At 37.6% G+C, this 20,490-nt stretch overlaps 1 protein-coding gene across 4 annotated transcripts in view; it reads left to right on the top strand.

Moving 5' to 3' along the window:
• The window catches only part of THSD7B (thrombospondin type 1 domain containing 7B), an 873,835-nt gene that overhangs the window by 76,655 nt on the left and 776,690 nt on the right, over positions 1 to 20,490 (top strand). The window contains exon 1 of one of the 4 annotated variants that reach the window (XM_054257669.2): positions 7,932 to 7,970. The exons of the other annotated variants lie outside the window; for them this stretch is intronic. The gene's annotated coding sequence lies outside the window, so the exon portion shown is untranslated. Of the gene's footprint in view, positions 1 to 7,931; positions 7,971 to 20,490 lie in introns of those variants that run through there. 4 annotated transcript variants of the gene reach the window in all.

The raw sequence follows: 20,490 nt of genomic DNA, 5'->3' as shown, positions 1-20,490 counted from the left end.
CCTGAGAAAGTTTTATTAGTCAGGGTCCAGTCAGGTAAACCAAAATTGTTCTGGAGATCTCAAACAGTGAGAATTTAACATGGGAGTTGCTAACATAGGTGTTGGAAAACTGGAGAAGGCAATCAATGGACAATGTGCTAACTATGAGGCGACAGCTGAAAGCTACCAGCATTCCTAAATCCAGAGGAATAAGGGAGGGAAAAGTGTCGCAAAAGCTTAGGAATGGGGGCCATTTGGTGGAAGCTGGAATTACGGTTGGATTGCATATTGGATGCTGTTTCTACCTAGAATAGGATTTTTCAGCAAAAGCTAGCACCAGAGAGGAGAGGCCACCCAAAACAGACAGAGAGAGAGAGAGAGAGAGAGAGAGAGAAAGAGAGAGAAAGAGAGAGAGAGAGAGAGAGAAAGTTCTTCTGGCTTCTCCTTTTCTTTTGTTCTCCAACCTCCTTTCAGTGTCTCCTGATGGCCGAGCCTAGCAAGGAAATTGGAAACTCATGAAAGGTAACTTGGTGATAAGCTAAGATTGGATCTGAGCACAAATAGGTGATGACTATTGAGGCAGATGTGGAGATGGAGATGAGCTCTCCTCCAGGGAGAAAGCAGCAGGAAAGTGTGGTTAGCAGGCAGCCTTTAACTGTCAGCTCTTTCAATCTGTCTCAGCTACAGAGAGCTTGCTTGCCTGAGGTTATGCCCAGTTCAGGGCAGCCCACAGCTGGAGAGGTAGGAGAACATGTAAAGGCTTAGGAGAATGTTTAAAGGCCTAGCCATCAGAGTGCAATGTGGTATAGCTCTTAACAGGGAATATTCTCTCCAAAGCTCTAAGCTAGGTTTGCCACCACTTTGACAAACCTGAATTGCAATTCACTTTCTTTTTCTGCTCACTTCACCCTTCTTCCTTCCGTATGTGTTGATACCTAGTAAATGCCTTGCACTCCAAACTCCATTTGCATCTGCTTCTAGATAACTGGAAGTTGGAGAGAGACATACTTATTAACTCAAATCTTGAACATGATCCAGGGCAGAGGGAGAAAAGAACATGCTTTGGATCTGGGAATGCCAACAGGATTGTAATTGTCTACAGACTTGTGAAGCCTCAGAAAAGGGAGAGAGTGTTGTACATTGCAGCATCTGCGCACATTCCTATGGAGGAGGTGAAAGGATTGGAAAATGTGAATAGGGTGGCAGTAAAGAGAGGCTTCTGGAAGAGATGAAAAGCTCAATCAAAGGCGTTAACAGTGGCCATTATTATGCTTAGTGCAAAAGGTAGTACAAGAATTTAGGACCTGGCCTTGATACTAAATTCTGCTTTAGGGAAGGATGAGAAGCCATGATAAGCAAAAGAAGTTTTTCTTTTTAACTTTGCAGCATCTGGGGAAACATATTTCACAGTGTGGCAGAAAAAGGTGTGCACATTTTAAATAAGCTTTCTAACAAGATTTTGTACACTGTTTTTTTTTCCGCCATAAAACATTGAATTATAAAAGCACAACTGAGTCAGGTAGAAGTCATTGTTTAAATATAAATTATTTTCATTTTGAAGATTTCATATGAGAAAGGAAGAACATCAGAAATGCACTGTTATGTGCAACTACAGGCTAGAATGTTGTGCTAACCTGTTAGGAACCTTGGTATAGAAAAGGAGAGGAGGTGGTACACTAAGGCAAGATGCGCTTGTTTGTTTCCTCTAGATTAGATTTAAGTAGTCTGTGATCATGAACTTGAAGAGAGAGGTTAATTCTCATTTCTCATCACAAATTATTCCTGAATATTTGGAAGCTTAAATTAAAAGTTTCCATTAATTTCTTGGGACAGGCTATAGCTCCCACAGTTTGTTGTTTATACAAAAGGGGTACTGGGACCATTCCTGTGACTGGCCATGGCATGGGTGGCCTGCTGAGGGGTTCTGGTGAGGGCGGGGGGGTAGTTGGTCATCTTCCTGTCACTGTCCCTCATCTTGGCTGAGGGATGACTTCTTAGACTTCCCTGAGACCAACAAGGGATTTTTCTATTTGTATTAATGATGGGTGCTTAACACCAGGGGTTGTGTCAAGAATGGGGTTGGTAGTCTTCCAGATAAAATGAGCCCTTTGCTGCATTTTCCATGGCAACATCCACAGCAATTTGGCTTGAGAGATTGTGGTTCCTGAGCCATTGCCTCTTCTGTCTGTTTACTTATCACACTCATACCCTGGCTTATCATACCCTGGGTTGGGTATGGTAACTAAGGAGATACCAGGTAGTGAGCAGATGTCTTGAAGCCACTCTTAAGATTATTTTTCATGCTTAGTGTTGTGTGGGAAAGGAGTCATAACTAGGAAATGTCATCATTTTGTTCATTAAAGAAATGAAAACACTTCCTGCTACAGTAATTTGATAATAAAATTTATATATTGCAAGAAGCAGGAGCATCACCCCACTACCTTGGTGATTTTCTTTAGTTATCAAGCTGTTGCTGAATAATTTACATGAGAATTGTTTATAGATGCCCTAATTTTATTGAAAAGCACTCTGTGATTCCATTTTAACCTTAGTAATTCATACAGAGTGCAGGCAACATGGGCATCATCATAATTATACATTGAACATTGCCCTACTAGGATATAACTTTTTAACTTGTATAATATAGAATTCAGCAGGAATATGACCGAGCTTGGTAGGCACAGAAGAAAATCACCCACTGAAGCACTGTATGGGTTTTACAATACACAGATTTCCATATTAACTTTAGGACAGCATTAGAATTTACTAGCAGCTACTAGGACTCTATTGATATACAATAAATATCAATAATAAAAGTGGTGATGAAAACTTGAGACTTCATCTTTTATATATTCTCCTGGGTCTCTGTGTAATCATATGGGTTATTTAGAGTTTATGTAGAGCTTAGCTGTGGCCACAGGAGACACATTTGAAAAATCTTTCATTGAATATAATTTTTCTAGTTTTTTTTCCCATCTAGAAGACTTTTTAGTTGAATTAAAGTTGGGAATGAAGATGCTTTGTGAACACATCTTCATTTGGATGGAAATAAATGAAATTGCTTTGATTTGGAATAAACTTTTGGCAAGGAAGCTTTCTACCCCGTTTAGAGAGGACTCTGTTACTGGCCCAGATGCTAGTATGCTAATAAAGTCATGGAGAAGTGGGAATAAATACAGAATGAGAAAATCAGATTTGGTCAATAGGATCTAAGAGCTGTGGACCTTCCATGATGGAAATGAAAAAACATTAAGGATTACTTGATTTTAGTTTTATTTAGAATCCTGTGGAAAGCAGTTCTTAGAATTGGGAATCCTCTTTCTATTAGGAAGGATTACAGGCTCAGAGGGGAAAGGACATTTTGGAAAGTTTGCGGGTGATTTCTATTTCATGGAGCAAAGATTATGGGTATTCCTGGGAGGGGCCCCATAACTTTCTGATAAAGTCCTTAATGGCTGGTTTAGAAAAAGGTGAACATATATCTGGGTTTAGTGTGAGTATAAAAATGGTAAAACATATGTGTATATCTATCTATCTATCTATCTATCTATCTATCTATCTATCTATCTATATATGTGTGTATATATATATCTACATATATATATTTAAATGGTTTTTCATATATAGAATCTATTTCTTTAAGAAATTTCTTTGTAATAACCTTGAATAACAGACATATGACCGTATATGATTGCTGGCTGATTCTCTATAGGGACACACAATCCCTGTGTTTTATAGGGTCTTTCTGTCAGTGCCCACTAAGGCGGTCTACCTACTTTCCACACTTCAAAAGCAGGTCAAAAAGCGTGTAAGCAGGCTGGATGTGGTGGCTCATACCTGTAATCCCAGCACTTTGGGAGGCCGAGGTAGGTAGATCACCTGAGGTTAGGAATTCAAGACCAGCCTGGCAAATATGATGAAACCCCATCTCTACTAAAAATATAAAAAATTAGCTGGGTGTGGTGGCAGGTGTCTGTAATCCCAGCGACTTGGGAGGCTGAGGCGGAGAATCGCTTGAACCCAGGAGTTGGAGGTTGCAGTGACCCGAGATCCTCCCATTGTACTCCAGCCCGGGCAACAGAGCAAAACTCCATCTCAAAAAAAAAAAAAAAAAAAAAAAACTTGTAAGCAGAACTTTGGCATTTGAGATTCTTATTCTTGACTATGCCTTTAATGTTTACCTTACGCATTGGCAGGGTAGTTTCTGTACTTCAGGTTTCTATTTAGTTTGAATGAATATATTAGAAGCAAAAGGTGTGGAATTCTGAAACCATGCAGCCCATTTGCTAAGATTCCAGTGTCCATTTAAAGTATGGTGTCCCTCACACCATACTGGTTTGTCTCTCACTTTTGGGGTGGAAGGGATCATCATGTGGAATCCCCTGTGTGTTTTGAAGCACTTTCTGCAAAGACAGAGACCATTATTTGTAGCATCAAAGATGTAAAAGATCTTAGAGGTCTTCTAATCCAGGCTTCCTGTACAGTGTATAATTCCTTGTACAGTTCCTCTCTGTCATATATGGTCAGAGCACTACAGATAATGCTGTGCTAGTCTCCTCAAGATTTGGAAGCTGTGAATTTACTATTATGTGGCACAGTGCTTCTTAAAACGTTAGCATGTATCGGAATCACCTGGAAGACTTGTGAAACATTGCTGGGCTTCATTCTTGGGGTTTTGGATTTAATTCTAGGATCTGGCCCTAGAATTTGCATTTCTAGCAAGTTTCCAGGTGCTGTTAATGCTGCAGGTCCAGAGACCACACTTTGACAGCCAAGGATATAACCTATAGTTCTGGAGATTTGAAAACTAGCAAAAGAACATAGAATAAAAAGATAGATGCTAAATTAAGTGTATAATATAAATTCTAATAACTTTTTCAAGAAATGGCTCTCATTTGAAAATCATAGTTTTAGATTTTGTTATGATTTCCTGAATATATTTGTGGGGGGCAATGAAGACTTAAGATCTGAGTATTTATTGTATCTTTTAATTCAATTTTTGCCAAGAAGTAAATCTGTCAATCATTTTGAGAAGGTTGTAGGGGTTTTTAGTTATGCAAAGTCTTATTGAAAATGAAATGTTCTTACTCTCTTGAAAGTTTGTTTAGAGACATGTTAGATTGAAGAAGACTTTTAGTGTTTTAAAAATTCATAACTAATTTCTCACTCTGTGATCACAAATTCCCAATTTCTTTTCCTCTTTTTCTCTCTTCTCTCTCAGTTTTTAGAGAATAATAATTTTGATGGCAATAATAGCAGCTACTGTTTGTTGAATGTCTTTTTAAACCTAGCACTTTAATTTTTGGCATCTCTGAGTATTCTAATAACCCTGCAAGTTAAATTTTTTCATTCCCATTTTCTGGATGTGGAGATTGGTACTGAGAAATGTCATCTGACTAATTCAAAGACATATGCAATTTGATATCTTACATGGTGAAGACTTGCATTTTCTTTATTGTAAAACACATATCCCTACCTCTAGTGATACATCTGGTTTCTGAAGCATTTTGTCTTTGCTTACATCAATATTATTTGAAGGAAGTTTGAGAGACTAACACATTGAGTGCCTAGTAGGTGCCATAGTTTTTATAAGTTGTTTCATTTATTTCTCACTATACTCTGCCAGTAAAGTAATGCTAAACTCATTTTGAGAATGAGAATTCTGAAGCTTTGAGAAGATTAAAGGAATTATTAAATAACTTTGGAAGGAGGACTTGAATGCTAGTCTTTTTGGCACCTAAACCTGTACTCTTTTTCAGTATACTACATTGCTTCCCTAAGCTGTGAGATGGTCTGATCTTAAATGCTGTTAAAATTGCTGATTGTGGTTAGTTCACCTAACCATGGCCAGACTCACTGATGGGCAGAACAGAAAATCTTCTTGCTAGAGCGATTTGAGGGGAACAGGGAAGTCACATCCCCATCCTAGCTCCCTAGTAAAACGTGCAGGGGCTGGGGAGTCTGATGCATAGCCATTAGTGCATCATAGCTGTAAACACAGCCTCGATCTCTCTGGTTGTCTTCTGCAAATGTGTCCACCCCTGGGAGGGCTAATGCACTCAAATAGCCTTCCAGATTACATTTCATTCTCTGGAGAAATAAGCTGAATAATCTTTAGAAAAAATTGCTTAGATATTTTTGTTACAGAATATTAGAGACATACAGAAAGGTAAAAAAAAAAAAACAAAACACAATATAATACCTAGGCATAAACTACCTAGCTTTATCAAATCTTAATAGTTTTTTTATATTTACTTCAAAAGGTTTTTTTAACATCCTAACATTACTTTTATATTGGAAGTCATTTATGTTTTTGTCCTAAACCTGTTCCCTTCCACTTCTCTGCTGAGTTAAGCAGTATCCTTTATTTGGTGTTTATCATAACTCTAATATATATTTTAGTTCTATTGCTGCATATATAGGCATTTATAAAATTTATTGTGTGAAGGTTTTAAACATGCCTCTATGGTATTAAGCCATAAAATATGGTTTCATACTTAATGTATCATTCTGCAATTTGCTTCTTCACTTAATCTTATATATTTTGAAATTTATTTATGTCAATAAATATAATTTTAGTTTATTAATTTTTACAACTGTTTAATGTTGCATTGTATGAATACAGTAAAATTATTTATTCATTCTTTTCTGAATGGCTTTCAGGACATTTCCATATTATGCCATGAAAAACAGGGAATCCGTGAACATTTTTTGGATATTTTTCTCCTTGAGCACATTAAAAAGACTTTTCAAATATTACCTAAAAGAAAAATAAAGCAAATGATATATAACAAGTGGAATTTGAGTGGTAAAGAAAATATACATCTTCAAACTTCCCTAGATGATGTCAGTTTTTCAAAGGGGTTGTTCTGGTGAACTCTACCATTAGCAGCTTGTAAGAGTTCTTTGTGCAGGACTTCCTAATGGCGGCATTTTAAATGTTTTTCAGGCTGGGAAGTGTAAAAGAATATGTGAATATGGTTTTAATTTTAATTTCCCTAATTACTAATAATATGGGATATTTTTTCATTTGTTGCTTAGCAATGAATACAGGATAGTTTCTACCTATTTTTAAGCAAAAATAATTATTTTATGGCTAATATTTAATTATAGTTTTAATTTAATAATGTAGTTTCATCAATATTTTGTGCCCACTATTACTATGTCCTACATTTTCCCTTTATTTTTACTTTCCTTCTTTTGGAAATATATTCTTTAATAATTTTTAAAAGCCCTAGTGTTTATATATCTTAAACGACTTTATTTTGAACTCAGCTAGGAGTGGTAATTTAGCTGGTTATAAAACAAGAGATTTAAATTTATTTTTATTCAGCTATTAGAAAATATTGCTCCATGGCTTTTTGTTGTTGTTGTTGCTGATAAATATTCTGACATCAGAGTAATTTTTCTATTATTCTGGTCATGTCAATTTTCTTTCTGAAAATTTTATCTTTCAAAAATATTTTGGTGTGTTCTGGAGTTGTTCTGTATATTTAAATATAAATTTATCTTTAGTGTTCTTGCTTGATGACTAACCTATTATTTTAATTTGAGGATTCATGTCTTTCCTAAATCATGAAAAATTATCATGTTATTTCTATAATTATCTTTTTGCACCATTCTTTTATGCTCATCTGTTATTTCTGTAAGTATTTTTGTCCACCATTTCTTTATTATTTTTTCTACTGTCATTTACATGCTATATAGCTCTTCATTCTACTTCCCATGTCTCTTAACAGCAGCACCTTCCTGTTATTTTTTACTATTTGTTTTTGTTTACTGGACTCTGTGTAAATTCTCTAGTAACAGTTTCTGATTTGTTTAATTTTTTTCTTTGACTACTTTTAGGCTAACATTTATCTCATTGTATTGTTAGGTCTTGTTACAAAGAAAATTGCTATCTAAATAGTGGCTTAAAACTATTTTTTATTATTGTTTACATGTCAGTGAGTCGGCTGGAAATTAGCTGATCTTGGCTGGACTCAACTGAGGTGAGTTTTTTCTATTTGCCTCTACTCTTTTTTGAACCAGGTGGCCAGAGAGGGATGTTTTTCATGGTGACTGTGGAGATATAAGATGACAAACAGAAATACTTTAAGTCTCTTAAGGACTAGTCTTGCATTAGGCTTAGTCTTGCATTATCATAGACTTTTTCTGTTGGACAAAGTAATTCACATTGGCTGAGCTCAAAATCAAGGGATGTAGAAATATCCTCAAAGGATGTGGAAATATCTTGCCATTGTGGTGGGAATTTCAAAATCAGTGACAAAGGGTCTCACCACAGAGAAAAATGAAGAATTGAGACCAAAAATACAATGCACAAAAACTATATATGTATATATATCTTTTAACAGATATATACATATATCGTTTTAGTAACAGAATAAGAGCCCTGAAAAGACACCCATATCCTACTCCCTGTTGACATGTTATATGGCAAAAGGGACTTGAAAGATTTAATTATGGTTATGTATGGTCCTTAAAATAGAGAGATGATCCTGGATTGTCTAAATGGCCCTAATCGAATCAGATGAGACCTTAAGAGAGATGTGACAGAAAAGGAATATAGAGGAGATAAAATAAAATAGGGAAGTCAGAGAGATTCTGAGTAGGAAAAGTATTCTGAGTTGTAAGAGGACATGTGGAAGAAATAGAGAGCTGTTTGTAGAAGCGAAGGCAGTCCTGGGCTGACAGCTGGCAAAAAAGTGGGATTTCAGTCTTTCTGTAAAGAACTGAATTCTTTCAACAACCTGAATGACTTTGGAAGTAGATTCTTCTGCAGAGCCCTCAGAGAGGCACACAGCCTTGCTAACACTTTGTGTTAGGGTCTTGTGAGGCCCAGAGAAGAGGCATTGGTTGAGCTACACCAAACTGACACTGGATCCACAAAAACTGTTAGTTGATGAGTGTTGTTTTAAGCTGCTAAGTTCCTCCATATTTATTTGTTATGGTAGCAATATAAAACTAATACAATTGCCGTGGTTTTTATTTTGTTCTTTCACATATTTTCTTTTAATATAATTTATGCCTATCTTTGCATTATGATTTATATTTTTATTGAAAATGATTTTCATTTTATAACTAAAAGAACAGCCTAAATACTTTTATTTTTACCATGTCACACAAAATTAATTTTATTTTGATGATTTCCAGTTCTGTTTGTTTTTCTAGAACAGAACTTGCTATCTTTCTTACCATTATATTTTTTCATGTGTTTGGCATTTTGATTAAAAAAATTATATATGATTTTAAAAATGTTGAAATTGCTTAAAATCTACAGAAAGGTTAAAAGAACTTCTGCCTCCCTATCACTCAGTTTCCCTAATTGTTAACATTTTATATATTTCCCCATCTCCCCACTTTGCATATGTGTGTGTGTGTGTGTGTGTGTGTGTGTGTGTGAGAGAGAGAGAGAGAGAGAGAGAGAGAGAGAGAGAGAGAGAGAGAGAGAGAATACTCTACTGTTTCCCTCCCAGAAACAAGGACACTCTCTTATGTTCCACTGTATAGCCCTCTGTTCATGAAATCAACTCAGGTATACTCTTTTCCATTCTGTTGACCTCACTCAGATTTCCCCATCTGTCCCATCAATGTCTCTTATTCCTTTGTGGTCCATATGTAGTCCAGGGTCATGTGTTTCATTTAGTTGTCAGGTCTCCATAGTCTCTCTCAATTTGGAACAGTTCCTTTATATTTCTCTTATCTCTCATGTCCTAAAGAGTTTTGGAGTACAGGCCTTTATTCTGGAGGATAAACCTTACTGTGGGTCTATCTGGTGTTTCCCTATAAGCAAACTCTGGCCATCCTTTCTTGGCAGGATACCATAGAAATGATTCTATGCTATTCTTTTTGCTTAATATCAGTAGGCACACAGTGCTGACCCATTTAATAATTGATTATGCTAACCTTGGTGACCTGGTCAAGATGGTGCCTATACATATTTTACCTTTAAAATGACCTCTTTTCTTTTGTGTTTTAGTAACATTTTGTAGGGAGATATTGCCATATTATGCCAAACCTTCACTTATCAGACTTGGCATTCATTGATGACTCTTGCTGGTATTAATTACCACTATCCTAATTGCCAAATTGTGATTATCTAGTTCTATCATTCTTTTGACATTTGCAGATTAGAATTCTATTGTGAGAAATAATTTTCCCTTCCACCTCATCATTTATTTAATTATATGGACACATGGATTTTTATTTATTCAATAGGGTGTAATTATGCACGTGTGTGTGTGTGTGTGTGTGTGTGTGTGTGTGTGTATGGCCCAAATTGTCCTAGATTTGGCCAGTGGTACCTCTTCTTTTGACGTATCTCTATCCCACCCAATCTTTGAGTATTTTCTTCCTTTCTGGCATAACAGGATGTTTTAGGCTCATCTTATCATTTTGTATATTTGTTAACTCAACCTAGAAATAGGTTTTTTTTTTCCTGGTGGATGACATTTCAATATCAGATCAGGTTACTCAGTGTGCACATTGGTACTGAAATGTCATTGCTTCTAGGCCCTCTTTGGAAACAGCTGGGGGAATACACACACACACACACACTCTTACACAAGTATGTACATACATTTATATATGCTTCTATATCTGTGATGTTTTTTATGTTCTATAAATTTATACCAACGTTCTCAATTCTAGTGGAAAGTTTTGGGATTCATTTTTGTCTTTCTTCTATCCATGTTTATAAATTTTTTCTTGGATAGTGAGAAATGACTCTTACTATGTTTCATAGATTTACTTCATAAATGGGCACATTTGCTTAACTACCCAACTTTCCAACACCCCCACCCACTGCTTTGTTCTCCATCAGGTCTGTCTCTATTGATGTACTTCCATGGCCCCAGCTTTGCTCCATTCTTTTCTCAAGTGCACAACACCATGGCCTCCGCACAGCACTAACTCTCCTCCATTGCTCTGCTTCTGCACACAATCTTTTTACTAAGGCTGGAAAGGGATAAGAAGGAAACATAAGTTGGGAAGTTTAAGTGTGAAAGGAAAGGCAACTACATCACTTTTAATGAGATAGTGTTTTAATGAGACAGTGTTTTCCCTCTTCGTATAGGGTTTTATGATGACATTTTATGCTCCCAACTAATGGTGATATTTGAGATGTGGGAGTTCCAACCATGGAATTATTGGGCACCATGTTTCAGTTCTTGATTGCTAGTATCTGTTCCATCCTCTCCCCCATGTTTTTCTATAGGCCATTGCCCCAAGTGATGGGAGGAAAGGGGTTTTATTCTTTTTAAATTTCTCTTTAAAATATGAGAAGCCCTTTCCCAGGCACTGGCTTCAACTAATTAGTCTCAATGTGGTCTGCTGTGTTACATAAGCATTGTTAGTTTTCTTTCTGCCTCTGATGGATTTGTGGTTGCCTTTGCCTGTTTCCAGTCATGGAAGTGAGAATGCTTATGGCGGTAGCCTTTATAGAGATATGTCTCTTTGGGTTTCTGTATATTTATGTATGCATTTTTGACTTGAATTTTATTTACATGTATAAAGTGAAGAGTGGATACATCTTGACTAAAATTTGAGTGTATATATATATATATTTTTTTCCAGTGTACATCAGACCATATCACCTTTCTACCCTACCCACACACCACCCTACTCTCATCACTTAAAATCTTACAATTGCTTCCTTTACCTTAGCATATCCAAACTACTTAACATGACTTTAAAGGACCTGTCTGGTACCTCTCTGTTTCCTTTTTTTCCTCTCTCTCTCTCTCTCCCTTGACTGAGTCACACTCTGTTGCCCAGGCTGGAGTACAGTGGCACAACCTTGGCTCACTGCAACCTCTACCTCCTAGGTTCAAGTAATTCTCCAGCCTCAGATTCCCAAGTAGCTGGGATTACAGGCACATGCCACCACAGCTGGCTAACTTTTTCCTTTTTGTATTTTTAGTAGAGATGGGGTTTCATCATGTTGCCCAGGCTGGTCTTAAACTCCTGACCTCAGGTGATCTGCCTGCCTCAGCTTCCCAAAGTGCTGGGATTATAGGCATGAGCCACTACACCTGGGCTTCCCTTGTTCTTCTCTTAGCACTTCCTCCCTCATTGATTATGATCCAACCTCAAGGAGCACCATTTTGCTCTCAGACATACCAAGTGCACCCTCTCGTTGTGGCCTTTGCAAACTCTTTCCTCTGTCTAGATTACACCCTCCTCTTCCCTAGATCTTCACATGACTGGCTCCTTCTTATCATTTAAGTCTCAACTTGAATGTCACCTTCTTAAGGAAGTTTTGCCTTATACACCACCTATGCTCATCCTCCCATCATCATTTTCTGTTACACCACATTCTTTCATTTTCTTAGTGGCATTTGTCACTTTCAGGAAGAATTTGGTGTAATTATTTGTTTACTGCTTAATATCCTATATGTCAGTGGAGAGCAGGGCACTTCTATTCTTGGACAGTCACTGGCATGTAGTAGATTCTGACTTGTTAAATGAATTGATGAGTGGATGATTCCCACATTAGCAAGAGGAAATCAGATAAACTTGGGCATCTAGAGAGTTGGGAGGACTAGATGTAAGGAGAGGTTGAGAAGTCTTCCAAAACACATCTCAACCACCCTTTTAACAGGCTGAGGCCAGTGGTTGTTTGTTATGTTTCATCAAAAGGCTTTTAGGATTGCATTCAGTGTCATGCTTCTTTCCAAATTTTCTTTAAAGTGACTTGCTGTCAGTATTAAATCCTCTCTTGAACATAGGTCAATTTACTTAGCTCTTGAAGAGACAGATGACTCCATTAAAATGAGCTGGATATTTGTTTGTTTGTTTGTTTGTTTGAGATGGAGTTGCTCTGTAGCCCAGGGTGGAGTATAATGGTGTGATCTTGGCTCACTGTAACCTCTGCCTCCTGGGTTCAAGCAATTCTCCCTGCTTCAGCCTCCTGAGTAGCTGGGATTACAGGCTTTCACCACCATGCCCAGCTAATTTTTGTATTTTTTAGTAGAGATGGGGTTTCACCAGGCTGGTCTTGAACTCCTGACCTCAGGTGACCTGTTCACCTTGACCTCACAAAGTGATGGGATTACAGGTGTGAGCCACTGCACCCAGCCATGAGCTGGATATTTGACTGGTGTTCACACTTCCTGTTAATTGTTTTTCTTGAATCTTCATTTTAATATTTTCTCCCAAAGAGAGAGAGAAGGTAATTTAAGGTTTCATAAACCACTTTTCTGAAGTTTACTTAATTTTACTTTTCTTATTTTTTATTCTTTTAGAATAGAGACCTAGATTGGTTTCATGATGTGATGTAATTCTGTTTTGAAAATTTCATTTTGGTTCAACAGTTTTCATTTTGACTATTTTCATTTTCACAAACTCAGAAAAGTGACTTACCTTTTATAAAAATGATTTGATACATAAGTATTAAATTAAAACTTAAATTGGCTATATTGATTTGAAATTGCCACCAATTTGGAAATGTGAATTCTTGAAGTTATATGATCAAGTTTACATGTTTAATGACAAACAAAATGATCTGTCCTTGAGTCTCCAGGGTCAGGCTCTCCATGTGACACTGGGCATAGCCACCCTGGGCGTAGGCTTGGGCTGGAAGCACTCTGATCCCACTGAGGCTGTGCACTCATGGTGACCACGTACCTGTGTTCCCACCAGATGCAGCTGCAGCAGTAAATGGCTGAAAGTGACAGCAACTTGTGCTTCTTTGTTCCCTAACCCCAAAAGTGTTAAAGCAGATATTCTTTTACCTAGTCCTAGGCATCTCATGTTTTCTCTCCTTTGTTTAATTTTGCACTTGGATCTATCCTATTCAATGTCTATAATGTGTTTCTATAGCTATCTAAAATTTGCTAATTTATATAATTCATTATATATAAAACACACATATGTGCACCTGCACACACACACATGCACACACACACACACACGAATGAATTTAAGCTTACTTAAATCCGGGGCCATCAAGTGAAGACAGAATTATGTATATCTGAAGTAGTGATTTGAAGGTTCAGATATGGGTTGCTAAATTCACACATGACTACAACAAAATCTCACACAATAATTATATTTTGAACTAATTTGAGGAAAAAGAATGTTCAGGTCACTATTGAGCATTGAGTTATCACCTTTTGTCTGTCTAAACTAAATTTTGGTTCTTGTACCAGCAGTTTAAACCCATTCCTTGCTGTTCTAGCATCTGTAGAGAATAGTTGTTTTCCTCCTCTTTCTACTACCCATTGTACTGCTGGAAGCCAATTACATTAATGCATTGGCTGCCTTCTTTTTTATTCTGAAATATTCATGGAGTCTGTAGCCATTCTTCCTAAGTCTTGTAACGAAACTCTTAATTTTGGATGGTAATAGCATTACAAACAGATGTCTTAAAAACATAATTGAACACAGCATTGGAGAAAAATAATTAACGATGCAAGTGAACAGAGATTAGTTATTTAGATATGTTAATTAAAAACAAATTTAAAGTGATAATTATTAAATAAATAGCATTCAAGTCTTGGGCAGTATATTTTCACTGTTTTTGGAATCTTTGCTTTTGGGGATTGAAAATGCCTACTTTGAAAAAAAATCAACAAATAAGGCCCATTGTAAAAATAACTGGTAGTTCTATCCAATGTAGGAATTGCAGACATGCTGACATGGTTTACTGTTGGCTTCTCTTAAGTTGTTATTGCCATTGTCTATTCATTCCACACAATATAAGGCTAATGGTCCTTCACATTTTTGTCCATTTCCAGATCATCCTTGGGCATCCTGTGAAATTCTTAGGTAATGCATCAAAAATATATTCTTTTACACAATACACACTATTTAGATAGCAATACTTTACTTGACAGTGGCTTCTGCCAATACCATATTTTATTTATATGGTCTAAAATAGTGATGCCACTGTGAACATGTAGCTTCATAAGTCCAAGCCATTTGTTACTATTTTTATATTCCTTTCAAATATGTGTTGGAATGCTACACTGGGAAATTGACCTGATATTTCCAGGTGATCAGGTACTCTTTTCCCTCCCATTATCAGAATTGCTTTTATCACCCACTGTGAAAATGGGAAAAAAACTTAAGCTAACGTCCCATAATATCTTCCCATGGTGTGCCCTTATTGAATTATTTCCAGGTGGATGCGACAGATGTTCATCAAGCTGCTCCCGGCTTCCACTGTTAATTGAACCATAATGGGAGTGACAGCAGGGAAGGACAAATTACGGGAATAGAGAGACGGCTTGAACTCTGGGTTCTTATGACCTTCCTGGAAATGGTTGGGCTGACAATTCCTGTTTCTTTCCCATGTGTGGGAAGGAATATGAGATTTTTCAGCTGCAAAGATCAACGAAATAAGTCCTGTACAACTAGTAGTGTCTTACCTTTGGCACTTGCTACCAATCAACTTACTTCTTCACCTGTGAGATATTAATAGGTAACTAAACCAGGAGTCATAAGTCTTCACTATGAACAATGCTTTTAGACAAATCACTTAATCTTGATGAACCATCATTTTAAAAAGGAGCAAACATTACCAATTTTAAACTGTCTGAAATGAGGCCTTTATGTGTCTGTGAATTTTTTTTGTAAGGTGGTAAATGCTATGCATGTATCTGTTTTAAAAGTCAGTTAACTAGAATTAAAAAGTCTCTACTCAAATAATTGAATCTGGTGCAGAGAAGATAGACTCAAAGCTGGCCAAGTTTAGCAGGCACTGTGCTGATGTGCTAATAGATCATAAATATAGCAAACAAGAGTTAAGGAACAGACTACTTTGAGAACAATAGAATTTACAAAGTTCCTAGAGATGAGTTCCAAGAAAGTATGAGTGGTAGTCATCAAATAAGATAAGATATGAAGGGAGTGACTAGAAAGTTGGTGTAGCTGGTAAGGTATGCTTCTTCTCTGTATGTGGCATCCAAGAGGGAACATGGTCACAGTGTGTTTTTATGTTCATCAGAAATAGCATTACTATAAGTTCTTTGACATTTTTTTTAAAGAGAAGCGGTGTGGCCCCCAAAGAGAAGCCCAGAACTAAAAGTGTCAGGAGTGAAGGAAAGGAAGACCTGAGACACATTAGTTGAACTACTGTGGAATGACTGCAGGACTGACCATCCATTCTCCCTTTATATATCAGTGGATGACGAGAAAGCAGTAAGAGAAACCCAGTCATTCCAAAAACTGGTGTTGGAGGAATTAAGCATGGAGCCCAGTTTTACACTGGAGTTGATTGGAGAAAACAATTCATGATTTTTTTTGAGGAGTTGAGGATAGTATCTTAGGAGGCCAGGGCAGTAGAATGAGAGAGAACTCAGAGGAGACAGCAACGTGAGTAGAGGGAGTGCTTTGATGGTGGTGCAGCCCTTTGTCTTCTTTATCCATTCTCACACTAATTTGTTGTCCTCATGCAATATCAGACTGTTTGTAGCTAACGTCTCCTGAATTTATATCACCAGCCTGAAGCTCTCCTCTGAACCATAATGGGCTTGCATACACAGCTTCCTATCTGCTGTTTCTACTTGGATGAATAATAAACGTTTCAGTCTCAGTATCCAAAACTGAACTCCTGATAGTCTTCCTATTCTAAATCTGTTCCTCTTACTGCACAGCCTTCCCCTATCTGTTAGTAGCAATTTCATTCTTTCAGTTCCTTATGTCTAAAATGTTGGAGTCATCCTTGATTCTTCTTTCTTACTCACATCTAATCCATCAGGAGATCTTGCAGTCATTACCTTCAAACTATTTCTAGAGCTTGAATAATGATTTCCACCACTGCTAATAATTGCATATATTTAGTTTACTGGTTTCTTAAGTCTGTTCTTAACACAGCAGCCAGGGAGATCCTGCTAAAATGTAAGTCCCATGATGTCACTGTTCTGTTCAAAATACTCCCCAAATTACTCATAGTAAAAGCCAAAATCATTACAGTGGACTACAAGGGCCCTGGGACTACTCTGTTGCTTTCCTGGAATTGTTGTTTCTCCTCTTGTTCTCTTTACTACAATCTCACTGGCTTCAGTGCCTCAGGACCTCAGCACATTCTGTTCTTTTTGCCTGGAACACTGTTTCCCAGATAGCTGCATAGCTCACTCCTAATCTGTTTCGTTTTGTTTACTGCTGTATTCTTAGCACAAGGTCAGTACTTGGTATGTAGCAGGCATTCACTGAATGTGTATTGGAAAAATTAATTTACCTTGAATGAGGATATGGGCCAAAGCTGGCAATTTGGGTAGCATGAGTGAGATTTGCTAAGTGAGATGAACCTATTTTGTTACATTTAGAAGGTAGGACCTGGCATAGAAATATTTTGATTGAGGAAAAGTCTCATTTTAGGGTCTCACTATTTTGTGGTTCTATAATTGTTTCTCCCACTTATTTCTTCGCCCTTTTTAGAAAATCTGGTTTCTCTTTGAAATGTCTTTAGATTCTTATGACATTCATATTTATTGAGCACCTACTATGTGTGAGATTCCATGCTGGGTGCTTCAGACATTTTTCTCAATTAAAACAACTCCACAATAAACATGTAATCAGGTATTATATTCTCATTCTAAAGGTGGGGAGGGGGGCAAAAGAGTTTCAGAAGAATTCAAGGACTTGCCCTGAGTCACAGAGTGTGCCAGGACTGGGAGAGGACTTGAGTTTTTTCTTTTAGTTTTGAATTTGGTTTGCTCTACTCTGCAGTCTTTAATCCACCAGCAGAATAATCAAATGTCTACTCTGTAAGAGTTGCTATTACTGACTCTTCCTTTTCATCTTCTTCCTTTTGGGGAGGAGATCTAGAGAAATTGAAAGAACCTAAGTGTATTGATCATTTATTGTTGTATAACAAATTATTCCAAAATGTAGTATCTTAATAAACATTTATTATCTCACACAGTAGCTGTAGGTCAGGAACCTGAGAGCTGCTGAGCTAAGTGGTTCTGGCTCAGGGTCTTTCTTGATGCTGCAGCTTGGGCATCAGCTGGGACTGCAGTCATCTAATGGCCTGACTGAGGCTGGAGCATCTGCTTCCAAGGGGACTCACCCACAAGCCTGGAATGTTAATGCTGGTTGTTGTCAGGAGACCTCAGTTCCTTGCCCTGTGGGCTCTTAATAGAGTTGCTGGAGTGTCCTCACGACTTGGAATCTGGTGTTCCTCATGGTGAGTGATCAAGAAAGTGTGAGTCAGAAGCTGCAATATATAATCATTTTCACAATTTCCTATCCCGTTGGGGGTGGGACAATTTCACAGTATATCATCATTTTTACAATTTCCTATCTTGTTGTGGGTGGGACTATACAAGGTGTGGATACCAGGAGGTGAGGATCAGTAGAGTCCATCTTGAAGCTGGCTACCACAGTCTGCCCTGTGGCATCCCATGACCCCATCTTTCCCACTTGCAAAATATACTAATTTCTTCTCCATATCCCCAGAGTTGTCACTCCTAATTGCATCAACTCTATGTCCAGAATCCTATCATCTAAATCAGTTCCAGGTATTATTACGTTTACTTCACAAAATCTTGCTGTTTTAGGTCCCCTTCTACCTAGGAGGTTACTTTTTCTCTTCTTTGCTGAACATTGAACACCTGATTAGCATCAATTAAGTGTGTTTCTGTGCCAGCACTAAGGTAGGAGTATGAAAAAAATAATAAGGCAAGATTTTGATCACTTGGGAGCTCACAGTCAAGTGGGTGAAAGAAATGCATACATGATTATTGCACAACATAATTTAGGATGATAAACTTGGGAGTGAATAACTGTCCAGATGAGCTAGAGAAGGCCCTATAGATGAAGTGCCCTTTATGCTAGGCCTTGAGTATTGTGGAGAAGTTCATAAAGCAGTCAGGTAGAAAAGAGCATTTTACCTAGAGGAGGTGGAATGAGCAATGTCTACTTCTTCCTCCTGAATATGAGCAGACTGCGGAACTTAGCCCTTAGCCTCTTCCTCTTTCTATATCACATCCTCTCACTTGGAGAGCTTGCCCTATTTTCTACTTTTGGGGACTTAACTGCTAACTTAATGGGCCTGATTTTCCAAATCCTTTGCTTATAGAGTGAAATCAGAAGTTTTCACATTTTCGATTCTTTACCATGGGCACTCAAATCTATTTCTAACGCTTTCTCTCTGATCTCAGCACTTTAGTTCACGACATTCCCTTGTTTGATATTCTTTGTGTTTCCCCATGCTCAAACCTCACCTAAAATTACCTCATCTTTCAAAGTCTTCTCCTTGAAGTAATTCTAGGAGTACCAAGAATACCTGTGGTCTGTCATGGGAAATTGGCACTTACACAGGTTACTTTGTTAATTAAATCTTTACTCACTGTATGTCCAGCCATTGGCAATTAGTTGGTAAGCATCCTGAAAGGTGGTTCTATGTGCAGTCCTCCTTGTTTACACCTGAACCCAGCACTCCACTTGGTCTCTGCATTCTGCCTTTGTCACTATTTGATGTTGGCAATTTTTGATGTGAAATATAGTGCTAGAGGAGGAGCAGAACTGTGAGATTCTGTTCACTGTGCTACCGAGATGTAATATCATCAAGTAGGTGTGTGTCAGCTTTTCACAGCACCCAAAGGGTCATCTAGATCCTTTTGCACTAGAGTCTGTGGCCATACCACCTGGAACGTGCCCAATCTCATCAGATCCTTTTGCACTAGAAATTAATTTGCCACTAAATGAAATCAGCTGAAAGTTGACTGTCATTATGATGGAATTTGGCCTCAATTCTCTGAATAGAAAGCCAATTGGAGCTGAGAATATTAGAGAAGGAGATGTTGCAATGGATTTTGTTTGGCTTAGAGTCTTGGGAAGAGGGTTCCATGACTGCCACAACTATTAGAGGTGGAAAAGCTGTGCAAAGAAAGTAGACATTTCAATCTTTGACTTTAAGCTTTCATTATTGGGCTTCAGCAAAAACAAACAAACCAATATCTACCTCTTAAAAGGGGCAAATCATATATGTTTATTTTAATTTTCATGATAAAAGATGTAAAAGTTATCCAGCAACAAGCCTTGGTGATTTACAGGACCATGAAACCCAAGGGTCTGCTTCCTGCTTGGCTCCAGGCATTTCCATTAAAAGTTGATGGTGACTCTGCGTTTAGATGAGCTTTGTGGCACATGAAGGAGGGAGAAGCATGTCCCCTCTTTGCTTACTTAGAGAAGAATGGCTGCATAGGGAAACAACACTATTTTTAAAGTAGTCATTACAGTTTATTTTGCAGCAGATTATTTTCCTTCCTGGGAAAAGCATCGTTTCACTGACAAATTGCCAAAATCCACACAGTGCAGTGAAGTGGCCTTGCTGAGTTGGCTTCTTCAAGCAGGAGGCAGATGCTTATTAAGCAATCAATATGTGCTCCAAATTGTGCCACATTCGGTGTTGGGCACACACAGTGTGTTCTCTGGATTTTCTTTAAAAAAAAATCTGCAAAATTCAGGTAGTCTGAATTACACATCCTGAATAGATGTTCTTGTTGAAGCTTGGAAAAGTAAGAGGACAAGGAAGAATAAAATCTCTCATATTTCTGACAT

Source organism: Callithrix jacchus, chromosome 6 (assembly GCF_049354715.1).
Source record: "Callithrix jacchus isolate 240 chromosome 6, calJac240_pri, whole genome shotgun sequence".
In the NCBI taxonomy this organism is placed as follows: Eukaryota; Metazoa; Chordata; class Mammalia; order Primates; family Cebidae; genus Callithrix; species Callithrix jacchus.
The sequence above is the reverse complement of the archived record's forward strand: the minus strand, read 5'-3'. Positions and strand labels throughout refer to the sequence as shown.